Genomic DNA, 22,401 nt, shown 5'->3' on the forward strand with positions numbered 1-22,401 from the left:
CAAGGCATGAAGGTCATCCTAATGCACAACTAGCTGGAAGCTGATGTTCACTTTACAGTAGCAACAACAGCAAAGGCATCATTTCGTACTACAGGATGTGGAAAAATGCAATGATAAACTATTGCTGTATTTTACAAAGCAAAATGCACAGATAGACAATATAAATGACTAAAGATACAAGGCCAGGTGGTAAGCTGCTCAGGTTGAATGGTATTCAACATGCTACTGAATTAAGGATCTTTTGGAGTACTATGAAATTTTAACTCAGCTAAATTAAACCTCTAAACCATTAGGGATTTTAGGTTGAAAAGTATATATAATTGCTATTTTCCTAAGCAACTGATTAAGATCTTCAAAACTGATAATATAAATGTCTTGGGGGTGAAGGTAAACAGAAACATTTTTCTTGAGAAAATTTATTTTGTTTTGCATTTTTCTATGGAATGCTGAGCATATAATTATTTTTATATCCCAAGCAACTAAGTGTAGCATCATATTAGTTTTTTTGTCTTTAGCTACAATTGCCATTTTCCCAGAGTATTAGTAAGAATGTAGGTGGGGTTTCAAAAAACCCAGATGTATGTGGGAGGATTTTCTTGAATATTTGTTGATTGAAAAAGAAAATTAAAAAAAATTTTTTTTTTGTTAATGGTAAATGATTTTCTTGAGCAATAATTTTTGACTGGCAAGTTTATATTCTGTTATTGAAATGACTTAGAAGAAGGCACAGTAAGAGGTTTTTATTATTATTGTGGGCTCTATTTCAATATTTAAATTCATAAAGAACATATTTTGTTTCATTTAAGTGCCTATATTTAATTTTCTCTAGTAACTAGGAGAACTATGTAATGGCATTGAGAATTACAATGCTAAAAAATCCTACAGTAAGGTTAGAAAGGTTGCATACATTTAGGAGAAAGGTAGCTACAGAAAATGTTTATTCCAATAGACAATTTAGTATGTGAGAGTAAAAAAAACTTGCATTTTATGAAATGATCCTGAACAACTATCACATATATAGAATTTGGTCTTTGGCATGCTATCGCAAACCATCCTAAATATGGATGAATGATGATATGTCAGAAAGGAAACCATTTGGCAGGATGTGGCAGATCTGAAAATTAGCATGAGCTAAGCTTTTTTCACAGTGAGTTTGTGTCAAATTGGGTCAGTGCATTTATAAATCAAGTGTGGTATGGCTCAAGGTGTTTTATTACTGGAAGAAAAAACAAACAAGTTGTCCTTCTTATTCTGTTTAGAAAGTCAACTGGAGTGGTGACTAAACATTTAACAGTTAACAAGAATGGGACAGCATTCTTTCAGTTTATTTAAAGCAGAAGACAAACCTAAACGTTGCACAACAACTTTAATATGATATGTGAACTATCTCTTCCCCAGACTTCCTATGGCTTACTATGGCTACCACTTCATTATCTCCTTAATATTAGCAATGGCACAATGACAGTTGTTTTTCTCTTAAGAGAGATCATAGAAAACAAACACATTAGAACTTTGTAGGACCCAGTTTTCTGGAAGATGCCTTTTTCCTGTCTCCCTCAATTTCATATTTTCCTCCATTGTCACTATACAATATTACTAGCTGATTCTCCTGTAATGAAACAATGAAAGGGACTCTTGTATTTGCCCTCCATCCATTTTTTTAATAGAGCAATAGTACCAAAGGCATTTTTACATTTATTTATGTAGAAAATATCTATATATTGGACCTACTAAAATTCATCTGATGGTTAACTAGATTATTTTCATTCTAACTAAGCTTTGGGACTAGGACCAGAGGTGGGTTTCAGCAGGTTCTGACCAGTTCTGGAGAACCGGTAGTGGAAATTTTGAGTAGTTCGGAGAACCGGTAAATACCACCTCTGACTGGCCCTGCCCCCATCTATTCTCTGCTTCCCAAGTCCCAGCTGATCGGGAGCAAATGGGGATTTTGCAGTAACCTTCCCCTGGAGTGGGGAGGGAATGGAGATTTTACAGTATCCTTCCCCTGCCATGCCCACCAAGCACGCCCACCAAGGTATGCCACACCCACCAAGCCACGCCCACAGAACCAGTAGTAAAAAAAATTTGAATCCCACCACTGACTAGGACACCTGTGAGTATTTAGTAGTATCACCATTACACGTTCCTTGAACATATTTAGCAATAAGATTCTGAAATGCTGACAACTCACTCATACCTAAACTAATTTTCCCAATGAATATCTCAACTTCACAGGAGGGCTATTTTTACACAAAGTTGTGACATTTTGTTTGATGATATATTAAAAGAAATGGCATTTAATCATGACAAAACAATTGTTTCCATTTTTCAGTATACTCTTATTTTTATTCTTGTTGCAGAATATTTATTTTCAGTTACAGAATATAATCCTATAGTAAAGCTATACATATGTTTTATTCTGGCGCTCTGATAACTATCTTGGACTTCACATGATGTACTGCTCATGCTGTCATCATGGTGATATTTTACCTCAAAATATTTGTTTTTTTTAATTATGTTTATGATTTTTGGAGATTTATAACTAGTTACTCCCATTTCTTGACAGGAATCGTTTTGAGATCTGTAGCACAGATGGGGGGGGGGGGGTAGAGAAAAGAGCCTGCCTGCCTGCTAAATAGCTGTGCTACATTCGTATGAAAACCACAGAAATGTGAAGAAAATGAACACAAAAACAAATAGATCCCTTTACCATTTGTCACTGTGGCAAGCAAAAAGTTAATTGGCCAAAAAACAATATAGGGAAACTGACTATTCTATTCCAAAATCTCTTTATGGTGGAAAAGATAAAAACAAGATAGGTTTATTTTTTGGAAAAAAAAAATACAAAATGGAATAGGTAATTAATGGGCTTTTTTTTTTTTTTTTACAAAAAGCATTAATTTGAACTTACATTTGTCCCACTGTATAATTAATAGCAATTAGTGTCCTTAATTGCATCACCATCACCATCATAATTATGTTACCCTAACTCCTTAGAATAATTTCCAGTGGCCACCACCTTGTTCTCAGTATTGTTGCACTTTTACTTATGAAATTAAAATATAGCACTTGTTCTCTTTCTTCCTTAGATAAACCAAACATGAAAAAAATGAAAGAGCCTCTCATAGGTCCCACAGCAAGTGGCAATGACTGGGAAGAACAAATATTTATTTTTTGAATACAAAAGAGCAAATATATTGAAAGTCCTCACTGGTGAACAAAAAGATCAGGAAGATAATCTCACTGACAAACAAAAGAGTTACTGGCATGGGTGTCACCTGTCCAATATTGCGGTTATGTATTGAATATATATATATATATATATATATATATATATATATATATATATATATATATATATATATTTGTGTTAAAAGGTAAATGTAAAGATTCCGCTTGCACATATGTGCTAGTTATTCCTGATTCTAGGGGGCGGTGCTCATCTCTGTTTCATCGCCGAAGAGCCAGCGCTGCCGAAGACGTCTCCATGGTCATGTGGCCGGCATGACTAAACGCCAAAGGTGTACAAAATGCTGTTACTTTCCCACCAAAGGTGGTCCCTATTTTTTCTACTTGCATTTTTTATGTGCTTTCGAACTGCTAGGTTAGCAGAAGCTGGGACAAGTAATGGGAGCTCACCCTGTTACACGGCACTAGGGATTCGAACCGCTGAACTGCCGACCTTTCGATTGACAAGCTCAGCATCTTAGCCACTGAGCCACTGTATCCCTAGTTGTGTTAAGCCCTGCTAAAGTGAAACTAACCTTTAGATGACCCTAACTGTTAACTCCAACTGTTTTGGAGAGAAACTCAGAACATTCATATTTGGGTGGCTTTTTCAAGGATTATGACTAGTTAAGGCCCTGTGGGCCTAGAATATAAATTACAGGCATGGTTTGGACTCCATAAATGCTGTTGTAGCTATGCTGGTCTGCTTCTTATCTACTGAAGCCCACTACACAATAATTGCACTGTCTATGTCAATGAATGGCAAAGAAAAGACATAACTCCTACCAAAACTTTCTCTGACCATTTAACAGCATATTGGAAACACACACCCACACCCACCCACACACACCCACACACACCCACACACACACAGGGAGGGAGGGAAGGTGGGAGAGAGAGAACGAGAATTCTGAGAAATGTTATTTAAAATACAACCAAAAGAAGTACTATAGTAAAGAATTACTATAGTACTTGCTTTTATTTGTTGCTGTGTAGTAGATACTAGCCCTTAACAAGCCAGTAAATTTCATTTTTGGGAAAAATTATTATTTCAAATAAGAGATATGAGAAATAATCCTCATGATAATTTGAGGCAGCATTCACAATTTTTCAACTCTTTCTTCTCAAATGGTTTTACTTTCAGGATTTTTCACTCACCTGCCAATCCAGGATTAATTCATTCTCATATACATTGATTCTTTAACTTTTTCATGTACAATCTATTTAGCTATTTATAGTTACTTGCCACTGTTTTGAGGAAGCTAAGAGTTGTTGCACCTGCACATTATGAATGCTTTTCTTTTCCTCTGCACTAGATAATAAGGAGCCTTCAAATGGAAAACTGTCCCATTCATCCTTCAAACAGAACATTCTTTCTGAGGAATATATGACGCACCTACTAAAACTCTTAATTATATCCAAACCAATGTCCATACTATAAAATGCAGGGAATGTGAAATGCAACTTTTATGAAGCAAAACTAGATTTTCTGGTAATTTTTATTATTTAGCTGGTATGGTAAATTTCAGGACCAATTTTTCAGCTATTATTTTAGTATATCTGCTTTTCTTTTTCATGAATCTATAAAGGAAGAACTTAATAGCAAAAATATTCATAGAACCATTTTTTAATATTTCTAGACTACTCTATGATAGCTATTGTAATCCTCCTTATGGAACTGATTCCATGATTATTTCTTATTCTTCTTCAGCTGTTGTTCACCAGTTTCTCAGAATGTAAAATAAATAAATAAGATTTTATAGCTTCCACATTCAGCATCTCTAAGGATTGTCTCTCAAAAGAACAGATATAAAATTTCAATGGAGCCAAGGTTTACATCAAAGAATTAATATGTCGCAATGGGTGAGTGACTGCAGAATCATTTGTCCTTTGTTTCTATGTCTCTATGTGTATTTGCATTCATGTTGCAAAATTTGATGGGCAAAAGGGAAGAGTGGTACTGTAGTTAATTCGTCCTAAATTGCTGGTTTCAACCTTGTAGTAAGACTAGTATTCTCTTCTGAGTATGAACCAGCGGTGAAATCCGGCTGGATCTATCTGGCTCACGCGAACCAGTAGCGCCGGTGGCAGGAGGTTCTGCCCACCAACTGGGACTTCACTACGTCCCCTTTTTGAACCTCTGGGCATGCACAGAAGGCTCTGCGCATGTGCAGAAAAGGCAAGAAAGCGCACTCACACTCCCGAACCGGTAGCGAAGGTAAGTGCATTTCACCGCTGGTATGAACTAGATCTCATCAAACCAGTTGTATGCAGAGGACTGCTTCATATGGTACATTTAATATTCACTGTTAATATTAATTGTAGGATGCTAGTTGTAGAGTCAAATCAACATAAAGTGATGGCTACCCACACCATGGTTAGCTAAAAGGCAATCTAATGCAAATATTTCCCACAGCTGCTAGGCAATGAACCTGTCTTGAAAAAATCCCTAAGAAAGGTTTAATATTTAAGGCTACCAGATGAGGATTGCAAAAATAGAAACTGCCAGAAACTATGGATTACTGCTGCCCATATAAAAAGTGAGTGTCTAGAAAGCACAAATGATGTACTTCAGAACTTTGTATTCTTATAGATCATTGACAGACGTGCTATAGCAGCCTTTCCCAACCTGTAGCCCTCTAGATATTTTGGATGCTTAAACATGTTGATCAGAGATGGATGAACTGAAGTCCAACATAGCTTCCCTACAAACTGTCAATACTATGCAATATAATTTCAAAAGATGACAACGCACCAAAATGAAGGCCTTGCTTCTACAGAATAGGATGGTTTCTGTAAAACTGCATAATGTTTAGTCCTTTACATAGCACCTTTTTCTAAAGGTTTTTTAAAATGTTTCTTATATTTACCTTCTTCAAATTTGTGCCAAGAGAAGCATTAAACCTTGTATTTGCAATGGCCCTCCACGAACCTGGCAGCCTAAACCTGGATCATGAAAACCAGCAATTCATTGTTTTTATGGCAATACATCCACAGTATAAAAGAGGTTGGGAAATCATTTTTTGTTTCCAACTGGAACATAACAGAAGGTTGTATTATGTGTGTCAGAGTGATATGGTAGAAACCAAATGCTTTCCCACTTCCTTTGTACTTCAGCCAATGTAATGCCCTTCCTGGCTTGTGAAAGAAGTGGAAAATGATCTAAAGGCTAACAAAAACAAATCCTCTACTACACATTCCTGACAAAGATTTCAACATCATTTGGACCAAGGGACTTTTGTTATCTTTGAGACAACTTAATGACATCATAAAGAAAAAAAATACTGACTCATAGCATAACACTTTAAAACACTTGTTTCCCAACCTCCCCCAGTTAAGCATTAAAACTTAGAACAATCTTCCTCTATAATGCTTATGATTCTTTTCCTGGTTTAAAGAAAATATGAAAGAATGGGGGAGCCTGTGGATCACATGATAGTGAATTATGGAAGAATAGGATGATAGCAATTTTAAGTAAACAGCTCTGTCATGCATTTCTCTTATCCCTCCAATTTCCACCTTGTGTGTTTCTTTATCCCAGCAATAATATGAAAACTTGAGTCAGATCATAGAGGAGCATTAAAAGAATATGATGCATTAGAAAAAGGGGGAAGAAACCTATAATGCCTTTTAAATCCATCCTGTCATGGATAGGGGGAATATTCTGTGTATCATCTAGTCCAGTGGTGAAATGTAAAATTTGTTACTACCGGTTCTGTGGACGTGGCTTAGTGGGGTGTGTGTGTGTGTGTGTAATGTGACTGGGTGGGCATGGCCAACTTTTTTTTTTTTTACTTTTAAAAGCATTTTTTCTGCAACCTTAAGAGGTTGCAGAAAAAAATGCTTTTAAAAGCCTCTGACGATCGGGCAATTCAGCTGGGCTTTTAAAGGCATTTTTTTTCCTACAACCTCTTCGGCTGAAGAGGTTGCAGAAAAAAATGCTTTTAAAAGCTCCTGACGATCAGGCAACTCAGCTGGGATCTTCAGAGGCTTTTAAAGGCATTTTTTTGAATGTTTTAAAAAAAAGCTTTTAAAAGCCTCTGATGATCCCAGCTGAGCCGCACAATCATCAGAGGCTTTTTTTTCTTTTAAAAGCATTTTTTCGGCTGAAAAAGTTGTAGAAAAATGCTTTTAAAAGTAAAACAAAAAGCCTCTGATGATTGCGCAGCTCAGCTGGGCATGGGGGGGGGGGGGGCAGAAATTTTTGCTACTGGTTTTCCGAACCACCTGCCTCCATCGCTACCAGATCGGGCGATCCGGTTCGAACTGGGAGCATTTCACCCCTGATCTGGTCCTACTAGTCTATTATAATCTGTTACGTGAGCAGAATATAGTGGGAGCAGAATATCATGCTTTAAATCTTATTTTATGAATAACAGCCTATTCTTGTGTCTGGTTATGAGTTTATATCTTTTCCCTTGGCTACTTTCTGTGCTTCCTTTTTATTTCTTTTGCAAAATGTCAATGTCAGCTTTTAATCATGCCTCAGAAAATTACCCTCCAGCTCAATTTTTACTTGATTCATGAATGACAAATAGACTTCCTATTTCCTTCCCAGTAGAAATCGCCTATCTTTCACTCTCCTCATTTGTTACCTCCTTCCCCAAGTTCTGTGCTGCAGCTATCGGTTTTTGGGATATGATGTGAATTATTTCAAGGAATGACATCCACTGAAATAGACCAAATAGCATATTTCCTAGTCTAAACTACATTGATACTAGTGGTGGGTTTCTACCAGTTTGCCCCGGTTCAGGCGAACCGGTAGTGGTGGTGGCGGCAGGCTCCGCCCACCCACCCAGATGTCATCACGGACGCTCTGAGCGTGCACAGAAGGTTCTGGGCATGCACAGAAGCGCCATGCACAAGCAAAGCAAGCGCACACATATGCACACTCACAGTCCCAAACCGGTAGTGAAAGGAAGTGGAACCCACTACTGATTGATACACCAGTTTTTGTGGAGAAGGTAAGCGTAGAAATCAACAATGAGTCACAAGAGTACAATGCTCCGGAAGTACAGTATTTAAGGGCTTTATCTGTCTGGCTAACAACTGGGAAATTTTTTTACGTATGTTTAAATTATGTCCCATCCCAGCCTTTCCTGCATTTCCTATGTCCCAGGATTTGTTCTGCCTTCTTATCATTTTGGAGTGGAGGTAAAAGAACACTGCACTTCCAAGAAATTTTATTTAGCAGACTGGGCATTCTGTAACTGATCTATCTTTATTCTCCATCTTCTTGCTTTGTATGTGTGTATATATAGTTGTATAGGTCAGGGGTGGGCAAATATGGCCCCTTTATGACCTGTGAACTTCAATTCGCAGAATTCCTGAGCTGTCTCAGGAATTCTGGGAGTTGAAGTCCACAGGTTGTAAAAGGGCCATAGTTGCCCACCCCTGGTATAGGTAGTAAAACTCTATTAATTGGCAATCTCCCATATGTAGCAACTCTCCATCTTCATAAAAAGAAAGAGCATGACAGGTTGCAGTAAAGTACTTGAATTATACTAGATGCCATTTTCTAGGGCAAATGAATAAGTCAGTCATCAGCACCATCAACAACCTATATCAGAGCAACACTGTGGACTTAATTAATTAGCCCTTAAACCTCAGAAACAATTGTCACTTATTATTTTTTAAACAAGTATTTCATGAACAGTGAATTATTAAATTCACTGTTTAATAACAGTGTGGAGGAGGAAGCATAATAAAGAACAAAGAAAATAAAGTACAAAAAGAAATATTTACCCTTCAGTGTTGTTACTGAATATTGGTTATTTTTAAAAGAAATAATTTTAAACTTCTGAATTCAATATTTTATTTATTTAATATTTTATTAATTTTATTTATTCAATATATTTATTTATTGATTGATTATGTATGTATTGAATGTATACTCCATCTTTCTATTTCAGGAAGGCTTACAACAATTTAAAAAACTACAGAGCATAAATTATAAAAATAAAAGCAATTAAAAGCAAAAGCAAAGTTTTTTTAAAAAATATTATTGAAAAATGTTAACAGCCTTCTCTGATATACCAAAAATGCCCACTGAACTCTTCTAGAAAGAAGAGAGTTTTCAGAATTGTTGGGCATTTACAAGTTCTAGAGATCCACAAAGGCCTATGGTATCTCCAACAAATGAGGTGATAAATACTGCATAGATCTTTTAAGACAGCAAGACCAGATAGTATTAACAAGTCTTTTTTCCCTTGCAAAAGTTTTGCCAGTCACCATTCTAAAACTGAGTAGAGAATGATCTGTTCATAACAATGTAATTGCAGAAAAATCTTTCATTGTCATATCACTATCACAAGTTGAATGGAATACTGAGAGAAACAGACAGACAGACAGACAGACAGACAGACAGAGACTGACTGACCGAGACCGACTCACCTTGGGCCAGTCACTTTCAGCACAACTCACCTAAATGGGTGGTTGTGGTGGTGAAAATAGGAGGAGGAAGGTGTACTGGATATGTTCACCGCCTTGAGTGATTCATAAAAATAATAAAGGTGGTGTTATGTATTGAATACAAACATATATATGTATGTGTGAAGCCCTGCTAAAGTGAAACTAACTTTTAGATGACCCTAACTGTTAACTCCAACTGTTTTGAAGGGAAACTTAGAACATTCATATTTGAGGTAGGCTTTTTCAAGGATTATGATTGGTTAAGGCCTTGTGGGCCTAAAGCAGTGGTGAGTTGCTCCCCGTTCTGTCCGGTTCTTTAGAACCAGTAGTAAAAGCGTCAGGAGGCTCCACCCACCCACCCTGATGTCATAATTGACGATCTGCACATGCGCTCCCATTGTGAACCATTGCGCTCCCATTGTGAAAGGTAAGTAGAACCCACCCCTCGCCTAGAGTATAAATTACAGGTATTTGCCTACTGTTCCTCAGTTCCAGTTTTGAGTCAATAAATGCTGTTGTAGCTATGCTGGTCTGCTTCTTGCCTATTGAAGCCCACTATACAATAGGTAGAATACAAATAAATAAAATAAAAAATAATGTGTCCCGCTACATGCATACATACAAATAAATAATTTTTTTAAAAAAAATGTGTCCTGCTACTAGGATTGGCTGGGTGAGTGATGGGACAGTGGATCCCTTAAGATAAAATGCTATGGTAAGCCAGATATCACTTTGGCTAGTTCAGAAAGTGATTATGTTATTCAACAAATGGAAGGAACTCTATCTCTACAATTATCTATCTGGATTCAGCAGCAAACACTTGAATTAGGCAGACTATTCAATGAATCTTCTGGTCAGTGAAATGAAATATTATTGATTACCTCTATTCTCTGCTTGGTAGGTAATCACTAAAGAATCAGCATGGAACGGAGAGATGTAGGTTCAAATTCTTATCCAGTTGTACACTCACTGAGTCACATACTCTTAGCACAACCTCATTGCACTGTTATAAAGAAAAAAAATGTGTGCTGACAGAACATGCAAGCTACACTGAGTTCTTTGAAAATAAGCTATAGAGATAGGCAGTCAGAAAGAGGCATAAATATTTATCATATTCATCGATGATAATTTCAGTCTGAATCTGCCTGAAATTCCCTAATTCAACTCAGGATTTTTCCTTTGGCTAAAAATTAGGTAAATCCCTAATGCCATTTTAAATAAAAATAATATATTTGAGCAAAATATGTTTTAACCAACACAGAATACAAGGGGGAAAAAAATCAAACAACTAAGAAACAGAGGAAGCATAATCAAAAATTTAAAACATGTATGAATGCATGCCTCAATAGTTTAAATTAAAATATGGCAATAATAAATTATCCATTTGACCAGTGAATTATTATTTCTCAAATTATCAAGTCAACTTTATTTTGCATATGAAATATACATATTCAAACCTTGCTTGGACATGCACTAGGTTATTCTTGACAGAGATTTGAAATTATTGCTTTCAGAGGCTGAGAATCACATGCATAAAATAAATGTCTGGTTGCCCATCTAGCTTTCTCATAGCTGGTATGTTTCATATCTTTTGGGAGTTTAGTCCATGAAATTTCTAGTGACATTCTAACACATCAGGTTAGAGGATGCTGAGAAAATCCAGAGTATTCTTAGCTACAAGTCTAACAATACAACATTTTCAACCTTTGAAAGAAGAAAACAAAAGAAACGTAATAGATGAAATATGGAAAATGGCTTCCAGGGAGTGAATGGCAATAAAATGTTTCTTCAGAGGTTTTAAAGCACATTAAAAATGAATGGAATGGAGCTATAAAAGAAAGTTGTCAACATGCATAAATAGTATGCAACACAAAAGCATACATACTGTAACTCTGTAAAACAGTTAGTAACTATTGGATCATTTTAATACTGCCATGATAGAACTTCATTTTATCATTTTGCTGCTAGCAACAACTGCCTTGTTTGATATTGAAACAATATGCTGATAATATTACAGGATAAAATGTATGAATCATCTACTGCAAAGGTCTTTCTTGGATATAATTTGCTGGTTACTGAGAAGCAAACAACGTCATTAGACAGAACTGTCAATTTTTCTCTCTAAGGCTCATTTCATTATTATGGAGCAAGCCCTGAATACAGGTTAAGCTAAAAGCCACAGACAATGTTGTCTTTGGAGAATGGGCATGTATAATGGTGTGCATTTCAAGCACTTTTTATCCTATTACTCATCCTTACTAGTGATGATTACTACTACTTCTCAAACTATACATTTAGATTTTTTGTTTTGGAAAAATGCCCTTAAGCACTCAGTACTAATTTTATTATTTTCTATTTACACCATGTTGCATTATGGACTTGTAAATTATAGAAGATCCTCAATGTAAGATACATATGTTTGTATAGGCATTTTTCTGTTAATCCATATCATCATTTCCCCCTTGCAATTGTTGGAAGAAATATCCATCTATGTTCAGTTCCAAGTGGGGAGAAATATACCGGAAATATGAAGACTGCTTGGAAAGATGGTTTAATGGTGGACAGGACCACATGGGTTTTTTGGGGTCCTGGGTCCTGAGCACATGGGTTAGAGAGGGAGAGAGATTTATACCCCCTCTTGAGCCCCGCCTTGGAGCTTCCTGTTCCTGTGTAACAAATGTACTCTGATTGGTTGTCAAACTCCCATCGGGCTATGCAGGGGTAACTTTGTACTGTAAGTTGTCTTGCGTCCCAGGCCTTGCTGAATCTTGCTGAGTGATGATGTAATGAAAGGGCTTTGGGCAGTTCCTATTATGGCTTAATGGCTTTGTCCTGGTTTGGATCTTGAGTGAAGGCTAATCCTATCATATCCTGAGGGCCATGTCTTTTGTTTTGTAGATAAGATGTCCCAGCCTTTGTCTTGTAGATAGGTTGGCACCAAAATATCTGCTGTGGGGGTAGGGAGCTGAGGCTCTGAGTTTATGTCTTTAGAAACATGTTTCTCCTTTAGGGAAAATACAATATTCTGCCTTTTTAATAGGCAAGGGTGGATAGGAGAGGGGTGGATGCTAACTTCCTACACAATTAATGACATGAGTTGTTTTGATTTTCATTGTATACTGCATTAAACAGTGTTGACATTTCTGTAAAAATGAAAAGATGTCACATATCCTAAACATATATATTTTAAAAGTATTTTATTACTTTTAGTTTTAGAGCAGAAACATGTACATTCACAAGAGATTTTCTGTGGTGGTGGGCTAATTGAAATATAGGGTGTGACTCATTCACATATATCCCGTGCAGCTGCCCATTTATCTTGGATATGCTGAATGCTTTATTGTTTAGAATCTATGACAGAATAAAATGCAGAAATCTTTAAAAGAATTGGATGTCTATGGAGATTCTCAGTCATCCAGGTCATGGTTGTCCTTAAGGTGCTTTTTCAAGAGGCAGCTGGACTTTCTGATTTTTCTTTGAAGACATTTCGCTTCTCATCCAAGGCAGCTCTGAGCTGAAGAAGCTTCTTGGATGAGAAGTGAAATGTCTTCCAAGAAAAACCAGAAAGTCCAGTTGCCTCTTGAAAAAGCACCTTTGGGAGAAAAGGACTGGGTATTTCTGGCAACACCAATTGTTGCTAATTAGGAATACACTTCATACTGATGAGTATGCTCATTGCCTTTGGTTTTCAAAAAAAGTAGTTCATATTTAGTTCATCTTTTTATTAATCCACATATTATCACAGAAAGTACAAATTAGTTGGTTGGCTTGAAGATATGGATCAAAATAAATTCTGCCTGTTCTAGGTACAACCTGGTCTAACTGATTCCTTCCTTGCATCTATATCTTCACTGAACTGAATCATTGGTAGAGCTTAGTAAATTAAAACACATTCCCAGATTGTGAAAGGCATCTCCTATTGATTTTTACAGATTGGTTTATGTCAAAGACACTGAATCAGCCAAAAACTCCCCCCTTCCCCCTTCAAACTACTAGGAACACTAAATATCCCATTCCTGAAATAAATTGTGGCTTGATTACATAGAATACAAATCAGATCTCAGGAGACAGCATGAAGAACTTCAAATTCAGTAAAACTTTAAGGGGTGCTTAGTGGTGCCACCTTTTTTCAGTCTGCCATATTTCTTGGTTTTATTAGTAATGGCCAGATGGCTGTCACAGATGGAAAATAAAAGTAACAGCAGGGGATGGTGAGAACAGTAAATAAATTCCTAAGAAAAATTAAGACAGCTGATACATACAATGAGCATTGGGCAGGAAAAAGAATTCAGATAAAATCCTAACACTGCTATGATGCACAGTATACATCTTTGGTTTTTAGGTTTTCAGGCTTCCCAAGCAGGTTATAGCATTTACTGATTTTGGCTATTTGAGAGGCTAAGCAGGATCAATCTTGATTAATAATTATTTGGGAGATAATTTGAAAATTCCAGAGCAATTGGTCAGAGTGGGAAATTAGAAGAAGGTGGCAATGGCAAACCAATTCCACAATGCTGCCCACTTTGAATATTGTCAAAAGTCAAACTCAAGGGCATCTTTGGGAAAGGACATTTCCTGAAACTTTTGTTTTTCTGTAGTGTAAGCATTTCTGCATTTGATCAAAGAATTATAGAATTGCAATGGACTATTGAGGCAATGAGTTTAATTTGCACACTCAGCACAGAAAACACAGGGAGATTTCTTTTAATCTTTGTATGAAGAGAACCATTAAGAAAGAGCTTATCACTTTGTTAGGTTTTTTGTTTCAGTGTTAGATAGTTTTTTGTAACATTTAATTAGAATCTGCTTTCCCCATGAAACTATTATTCCACCACCTGCATTCTGGAATGGTAAGAGAACAAATCACAACTTTCTTCTATGTGCTACATGCTATCACCCCAGGTACCTGATGAGAACCATCAACTTCCTTTTCGGTCACCTTTTTTCACAATTAAACATACTAGTTGTTCAGACACTTCTAATTAGTCATCTAACCATCCTCATTGCCGTTCTTTGCACGCATCCCAGCTCTCTCTGAATCATTAAAATATGATGCTCAGTAGTTGCCATATTACTAGAGATTTTCTTCTCTGGATTAAAGTGAAATCTATCGAAGGTCATGCACCGGAGAGATGTGACTTGACCAAGATGGGAATCCAAATGGAGATGATTTTTTTCCTTTTAGGAAAGTTTTCCTCCAGAAACATTTGACTAATGCAATGGAAATTCTAATTCCTGTTATTTGGAAGCCATACAGAGAGAGAATAGGAGCAGACCTGTGAGAATTTGTAATCTGAATGCAAAAGGGTATTTTGAAACAAGCAGATGAGGAACTTGGCAGTACTTTGTTTACCAGGATCACATGTTGCTTTCAAATATTACATGGAAAATGATACATTTGGTAAACGGAACTGCAGATAGGTATTATGTTCGTCTCCCCTCACTCTCCAAAGCACCATTTGGCTTTCCAGTTTGAAGTGCTTCCCAGGAATTTTTCTTCCTGTTCCCCCCTCATGATGGGACTACCCCTAGCCTAATACACCATCACTGAAAAAGGTATTCAAATTAAGTGGTAGTTTTCTTATGAATGGAATTCTACAGCCATATAATATATATTCATATGTATGAATTATATATGGAGTATGATTCATTATAATGAATTATATATAGGACACTACTGATGGAAACACATTTTGCAAATTGTATAAATCTTATTTATACAATTATAAAACATGTAATGTTTCCATAAATAAAATCTAAATAAATAAATGGATTTACTACAAAGAAAAAATGGGCAATGTAAGAGTAGGTATCTAGTGCAGGAATCCAAAAAATGTGGCGATTAAAATTTTCTCCAACTACAGTTGTCATCCGTCTGTGACTTTTGCCCATGGCAATTGGACTTGCAGCTGGAGGATCTACAGATATCCATCTCAGATGCAGATATAGTTTTAGCCCCACATCCCAACTGTTACCCCTCATCCAATATCAGCTAAGCAAAACATGGAAAATGGAACGTTTGTCTATTTCTTTCCCTCCCTCCCTCCGTCCTTCCCTCCCTCCATCTCTCTCTCTCTCTCTCTCTCTCTCTCTCTCTCTCTCTCTCTCTCTCTCTCTCTCTCTCTCTCTCTCTATTCTATCACACCTGGTTACTGAAAAATATGGCTGTTGTATCTTTTAAGGATGCACACATTGGCTGTTGCATCTTGTCAGACTTGGGAAGGGAGCAATAAACTGTTGAGAAAAAACAATAAGTCCTGAGAAAATAGGAAGCATAAGAATGGAAATCAAAATTCAACTCATCACATATTTTTACATACTTATATAATTAATCATTTATATCTCTTCTCCAGCCAATAATAAAAATCATTCCATATTTTAAAATATTCTGAGTCTTCTCTATCTTTAATCATCAGAGTTAATCTATTCATTTTTGTACAATCTAAGATTTTTTTATTACTTCTTCTTCCAAAGGTATTTTCTCTGCTTTCCAATTTTGTGCATAGACAATCCTTGCAGCTGTTATTACATGTATTATCAGATAAACTTTTTCCTTACTAATTTTTTCAGGTAGGTTGCCCAGTAGGAACAGCTCTGGCTTAAATTCGATACATTGATGTATCATTTCCTCCAACCAAGTCTTAAATTTAATCCAATAATTTTTAGCTTCCGGACATGTCCACCTCATATGATAATGGTAGATAGTTGGTAGTTGATGACACTTCCAACATTTAGCTGATTTTTCTTTAAACATTTTTGCTAATTTCTCAGGTGGCATATGCCATCTATAAAACATTTTATATTGATTTTCCTTATATGCAGTGGACACCGTTAATTTATAATTCCTTTTCCATAGTTGTTGCCATTTTTCCAAATCAAATGAATATCCAAAGTTTCTTCCCCAAGCTATCATTGTGCGAATTGATATTGTGGACTGGATAAGGATCAAGATAGAAGTAACAACAGCTATACAAGAACGGAACTCAAAATAACCTTGCTCTGATTTTGTGCGGTTCAAACATTGGACAGGCAGAAACCCTGCTTTCGAGATTCCATTATTTTACCTTACAACAATGAAGACAATTCCTGGAATCCCTGATGTTTCTGTTTCTTGACATTGTCTGCCTTGAAGCCTTGACATGTGTTTTCCATCAAAGGTAGAAGACTTTTTTTTTAAACCATCAAATCATCCTATCCAGCAAGGTCTTTCTTTTAATGCAGGTCAATGCCACACTCAATGAGTGTGGGTTAGTGGGTTAACAAAATGAGCATACCTTGCACCTTACTTTTGTTCCCTTTAGAACTGTTTGGTTTAAAGACTAACAGACAATACTAGTTCAGGTAACAGTAAAGCTATTTGAGATTCTGAGCCAAAGCTTTACTCAGCTTATTTGTACTTGAGGTGCTTCCTACAGATTAGATTTAATTTTGATGTCATGCGACTTCAATTGATATGGCAATACTAGTTAATTAGATCACCTGCAAAATGGCACTGACCAGAGCCTCTCAAATCTGATGCTTGCTTGCTTGTTTCTTTCTTTGTTTGTTTTAAATACTTTTAAAAAGATATGGATTGTCTGTGGTACATTCAAGAAAAAGAAACCTTTAGATCTAACATCCCTCTAATTATTTTCTAAAGACTTGTCATTATTACTTTTTTTCTGAATGGTGGAATCAAACAATTCAGCTTAGAATTTAATGCCGCTATCCATTCCTGATACAATTGTTCGTTTTTGGTTTTTTTTTAAATTTGATTTATATGCCGCCCTTCTCCGGAGACTCAAGGCGTCTTACAGTGCGTTAAGCAATAGTCTTCATACTTTTGTATATTTATACAAAGTCAGCTTATTGCCCCCACAAACTGGGTCCTCAATTTACCTACCTTAGAAAGGAGGGAATGCTGAGTCAACCTTGAGCCTGGTGAGATTCAAACTTACAGTAATTGCAGACAGCTGGTGTTAATCACAATGCTATCAGTCTGCTGAGCCACCAGGCCCGTTGCTGAAATGTTAACTATATTGGTTTGCTAAGCTAAGATACTGAAATAAAAATATTCATAATATAGTTTATCTGGTCAATTTACATTTATATTCAATGTTTCCATGAATCAAACTCAGTGAAGTCAAACCAATAAGTACAAATATACCAAAGATGGAGGGGATAATTAAACAATTCATAATAGCAAATTATCAATCTATAGATATACAATTTTAATTCAGTTCAAGAATAAGACCTGTAAACTAGTAGTACATGAGTGTTATAAAATATGTAAATACAAGAACAGATGATATTTCTTATTCTGCTTAATTTTTATAGCTATATGGCTTAGGAAAATGTAGCCATCTTGTACAATTGTATTAATTTTGATGGTGTATATGATATATTCATAATTATGTTTGTTGAGGGGCTTCAATTACTTAGATTAAGCTTCAGTAAATAAATTTACCAGGAGAGGCACTTTAATAATGCAACCAAATTACATTTTATTTTATTTTTAGTTCTCTGAATTTTTGTTAGGTCACTGCAACCACCTCCCTGCCAGTAGAAATGTGGGAAGCAACATTTTTAACTGTCTTCCTTTTTTCTTTGGTCTTGTTCTGTTTGACATACTTGTAAAAAAAAAGTGGGCAGCTTTAGGAGCGGGGATTGTTAATAATCAGGATTTTTTTTTGTTTTCTAAGTAATCTTAGAAGCTATAACATCATTATAAAATATAATTTTATATTTTCTTCTATAATGAATTGTAATTGGTCTCTATGTGCATGCATGTGCATATGTGTATAGGTTTCATGTTAAAAGTCTTAGAAATGACTTGTACTTAGAAAGCCTCAGAAAACGGCAAAGACTTGCCCTAGAAAATTGCTTTTGTAGGTATGAGCTATCGGGTTTTGAAGGAAAAGAATGTGTAGCAGCTGACTTGCTTTTATATGAGAATCGGTAACCTCACTGCATCCCCCATCCAACACTTGCGTCAGTTAAAAAAAAAACAACAAACCCTAGTTGATTTCAAAGGGAAGTGGCTGAGTCATTGCATCAAGTTGTTTATTAGAACAAAAGCCCAATCTACAAGTCTTTTCAGTTTGCAAGAATATGACTCTGCTTAAATAAAATACCTTCTCTTCCTTTATTGTACTCAGAACTACCGGTATCTTCTTGACTTAATTTAAACACAACAGAACAAAAAGAAAACAAATTTCCATTAAATAACCTCTCTGTTGGTTACATGTAATTATTCTCTTTTCTCTATGAAAAATACAGCATTTTTGGTTAATACAGGATAGAAACAGTTTTGAGTAGCCAGCAGCATAATTCTGAAATCCTACCAGGATGAACATATCTGGAGCCCCAAACATTGAAAGCATCTGCTTGCAGCATCTGCCCATCTGATCAAGTCATTTTCTGGGTGACTTTGCTATCAAACATTGTAAGGGGACAGCAATATTAGTCTAAGGTGTCAAAAAAAAATCATGAGTTCACCCTTTCCTACCAACACATTTTATAAAAAGGCATAAACTTTCATACCATCAAGTTCCTCCTGACTTTTTGCCATCAGAAGTGAAATGACAACAGAGAAAAGTTACTTGACTGCAGAGATCCACTTGTAGAAGTGCACGTAGGGTTTCTATTAACCCTGGCATTTAGATATCTTTACTAGGATTGTGCATGCTTCAAAAACAATTTGGCAGAAATCTTGCACAAGCATCTGCTTGAAGAGTCACTTAAGTGAGCCGCTCTTAACAACGTAGCACCTTTTCCAGTCTTGCATAGAAGCTTGGGAAAAACAGACAAGGCGTTTTAATGACAACCAGGCAGGTGCTATGCTCATTCAAAGTATGAAGTACTTTTGAATCAATTTTGAAGCGTGCACAAGTCTAATGTTTACCAGTTTTAATTGACTTTGCTGTTTTATTGCAGTTTTTCTAGCTGTAGTTTTATTGACGTACTTAATGTGAATGTGAACTGTCTTTAAATTAACCAAGAAAGGACAGTAAATATTTCAAAGTAAATAAAGGCAAGAGAAATAAAAGCTTACATAAAGAATGCCTAATATAGAGGCATATATAATAACCACTCTCAATTATGCTCTAGAAACTCTGATGCCAGCTGCTAATTACCATGATTTTTCCTTACGATCTGTGTGCTGGAGAACATCATAATAATAATAATAATAATAATAATAATAATAATAATAATAATAATAATAATAATAATAATTCGACCACCTGATCAGTGGGTGCAGCAAAATTACACAAACTGATTACCTACAACGCCATGACCGTGTTGCTAAGATCATTCATTGGAAATTGTGCCAGAAATTTGGATTTGAGTACAACAAAAACCACTGGGAACATCAGGTTGAGAAAGTTTTAGAGAATAAGAAACTCAAGATCTTGTGGGACTTTAGGATTCAGACTGACAGGCACTTGGTCCACAACACACCTAACATAACAATAGTTGAAAAGAAAAAAGTATGGTTCATTGACATTGCAATACCTGGTGATGCACGGATTGAAGATAAGCAGCAAGAAAAAATCGCAAAGTATGGGACTTGCAAATTGAAGTTGAGCGACTGTGGAAAAAGAAATCGTGTGTTGTCCCGATTGTAATTGGAGCCCTTGGAGCAATACCCAAAGGGCTATCCCGCTATTTAGAAATTCTAAATTTGCCGGACTTGAACATTTTGACTTTACAAAGAACCATCTTACTCGGAACAGCTTACATCCTCCGACGATATCTTAACAGTTCCTAAGTCCTTGGTTAGGACTTGAGCTGCTGAGCTATTAACCAGCCTCAAAGGCTGTGAATCTCACTAAAGATTAACCAATAATAATAATAATAATTTTATTTCTATACCGCCATTCTCCCGAAGGACTCAGGGCAGTATATAGCCTATTAAAAACACAAAAATATACAGATATCAATTAAAAAATAATTAAAATTATTAAATAATTTGGCCAAATTAAAACCCAAAAATTTAAAACACCTAATCAAGTCAAGATTATTGTCATTATTATTTGGAACTAATTCAAGCTACCAAAGAAGAAAAGACTGCAGCTCCTAGCACAGGAGATTCATTAGTTATGTTGATAAAAAATATTTTATTTATTTTTTATTTGTTTGTTTGTTTGCTTGTTTATTTATTTATTAGTTTGTCAAACATGTATAAGATAGCAGGTATGAATATGAACATGGACATGAACGAAGGAAATGAATACAAATAAATGGGGACAGTAGAACAGGGACGATAGGCACGCTGGTGCGCTTATGCATGCCCCCTTTACGGACCTCTTAGGAATGGGGTGAGGTCCACGGTAGACAGTTTAAGTTTGAAGCTGTGAGGGTTTGGGGATGTAACAACGGAGTCGGGTAGAGCATTCCAGGCGTTGACCACTCTGTTGCTGAAGTATTTTCTGCAATCGAGTTTGGAGCGGTTTACCTTGACTTTGTATCGGTTTTTAGCCGTGTATTATTGAGGTTGAAGCTGAAGAAGTCATTTACAGGTAAAACGTAGCAGACAATTTTGTGTACTATGCTTAGTTCAGACTGCAGGCAGCACAGTTCCAGATTGTTCAAGCCCAAAATTTCAAGCCTGCTGATTAACCCCTGCAATGTGCATAACTTCTCGGTACCCAAAGACAGTCAGGAACAAGGAATGAAATGGTAGCCACTTTTTCAAACAATGTTTCTTCTTCCCTTGGAGGGCCTAGCTGTGAAGGAAGAAGAGTCCTTTTAATTGCAAAATTGTTTCTCACCAGAGACTACAACTCTGCTTGCTTGTCTACTGTTATCACTGCCACTACTGTTTAGATTTATCACAAGCAAAAGCAGCCACTGAACTCCTAGCAATAACAGTATTTGAAAGTGTTAGTGTCATTGAAGGAAGATGAAAGGCCCCACAATTCCTGAGGTCCACAAATTCAGAATACTAAACATCTTTCTTTTTTCTTAAACGCACAAATAAGCCCATGAACACAGAGCCTTAGTAGAAATACTATCCAATTTCTGTTAGAAAACACTAACAAACAGAGAAAGGAAAGGTACAAAAACAATTGCTGGTAAAGGATTGTGTATAGATTGTGAGTCTTCCTGTTAGGAAGGGGAACTTGGGTAGGAGATTCAATGACAGATGATCCTCTGAAGGAAGCTTGCCTGTAACTTCCTTTATCCTGGCAATATCACTTGTCTGTTTCATGAGGCAAGTGCTAAAATCTGGAGGGACACAGGAGATTCAAAACTACGGCCATATCACCTGTATTAATGATATCCTACAGGTTGTAACCATCAGTACAGTGTTTTACACTACCAACATATATTTGAGCTACAAAGGATTGAAGAGGATGCAGACCAGTAGTGGGTTTCTACTGGTTCACCCTGGTTCAGTGAACTGGTAGTGGCAGCGGTGGGAGGCTCTGCCCACCTGCCTGGACGTCATCATGGGTGCTCTGTGCATGCACAGAAGCACCGCAAGCAAGCAAAGCGAGTGTGTGCATGCACACACACACTCACAGTTCTGAACCGGTAGCTAAGGTAAGTGGAACCCACTACTGATGCAGAGGGTTTGAACAGTGGTCAAGAACGATTAGCTGCAGACAGATAAAGTTGTTCCTGATAGCAGGAGCAACAAGAGAGAAAGCATGCTTCTTAGGTCCCACCTGATAACCCTGCTTAAGTGTTGGGACCTGAAGCATGCCAATTCTGCCCAATCCTACAGCCCAGTGGTGGGTTGCTCCTGGTTCGGTCCGGTTCTTGTGAACCGGTAGT

The sequence above is a fragment of the Pituophis catenifer genome, unplaced genomic scaffold (assembly GCF_029215685.1).
Source record: "Pituophis catenifer annectens isolate HBS135680 unplaced genomic scaffold, rPitCat1.0.hap2 SCAF_4, whole genome shotgun sequence".
Taxonomy (NCBI): domain Eukaryota; kingdom Metazoa; phylum Chordata; class Lepidosauria; order Squamata; family Colubridae; genus Pituophis; species Pituophis catenifer.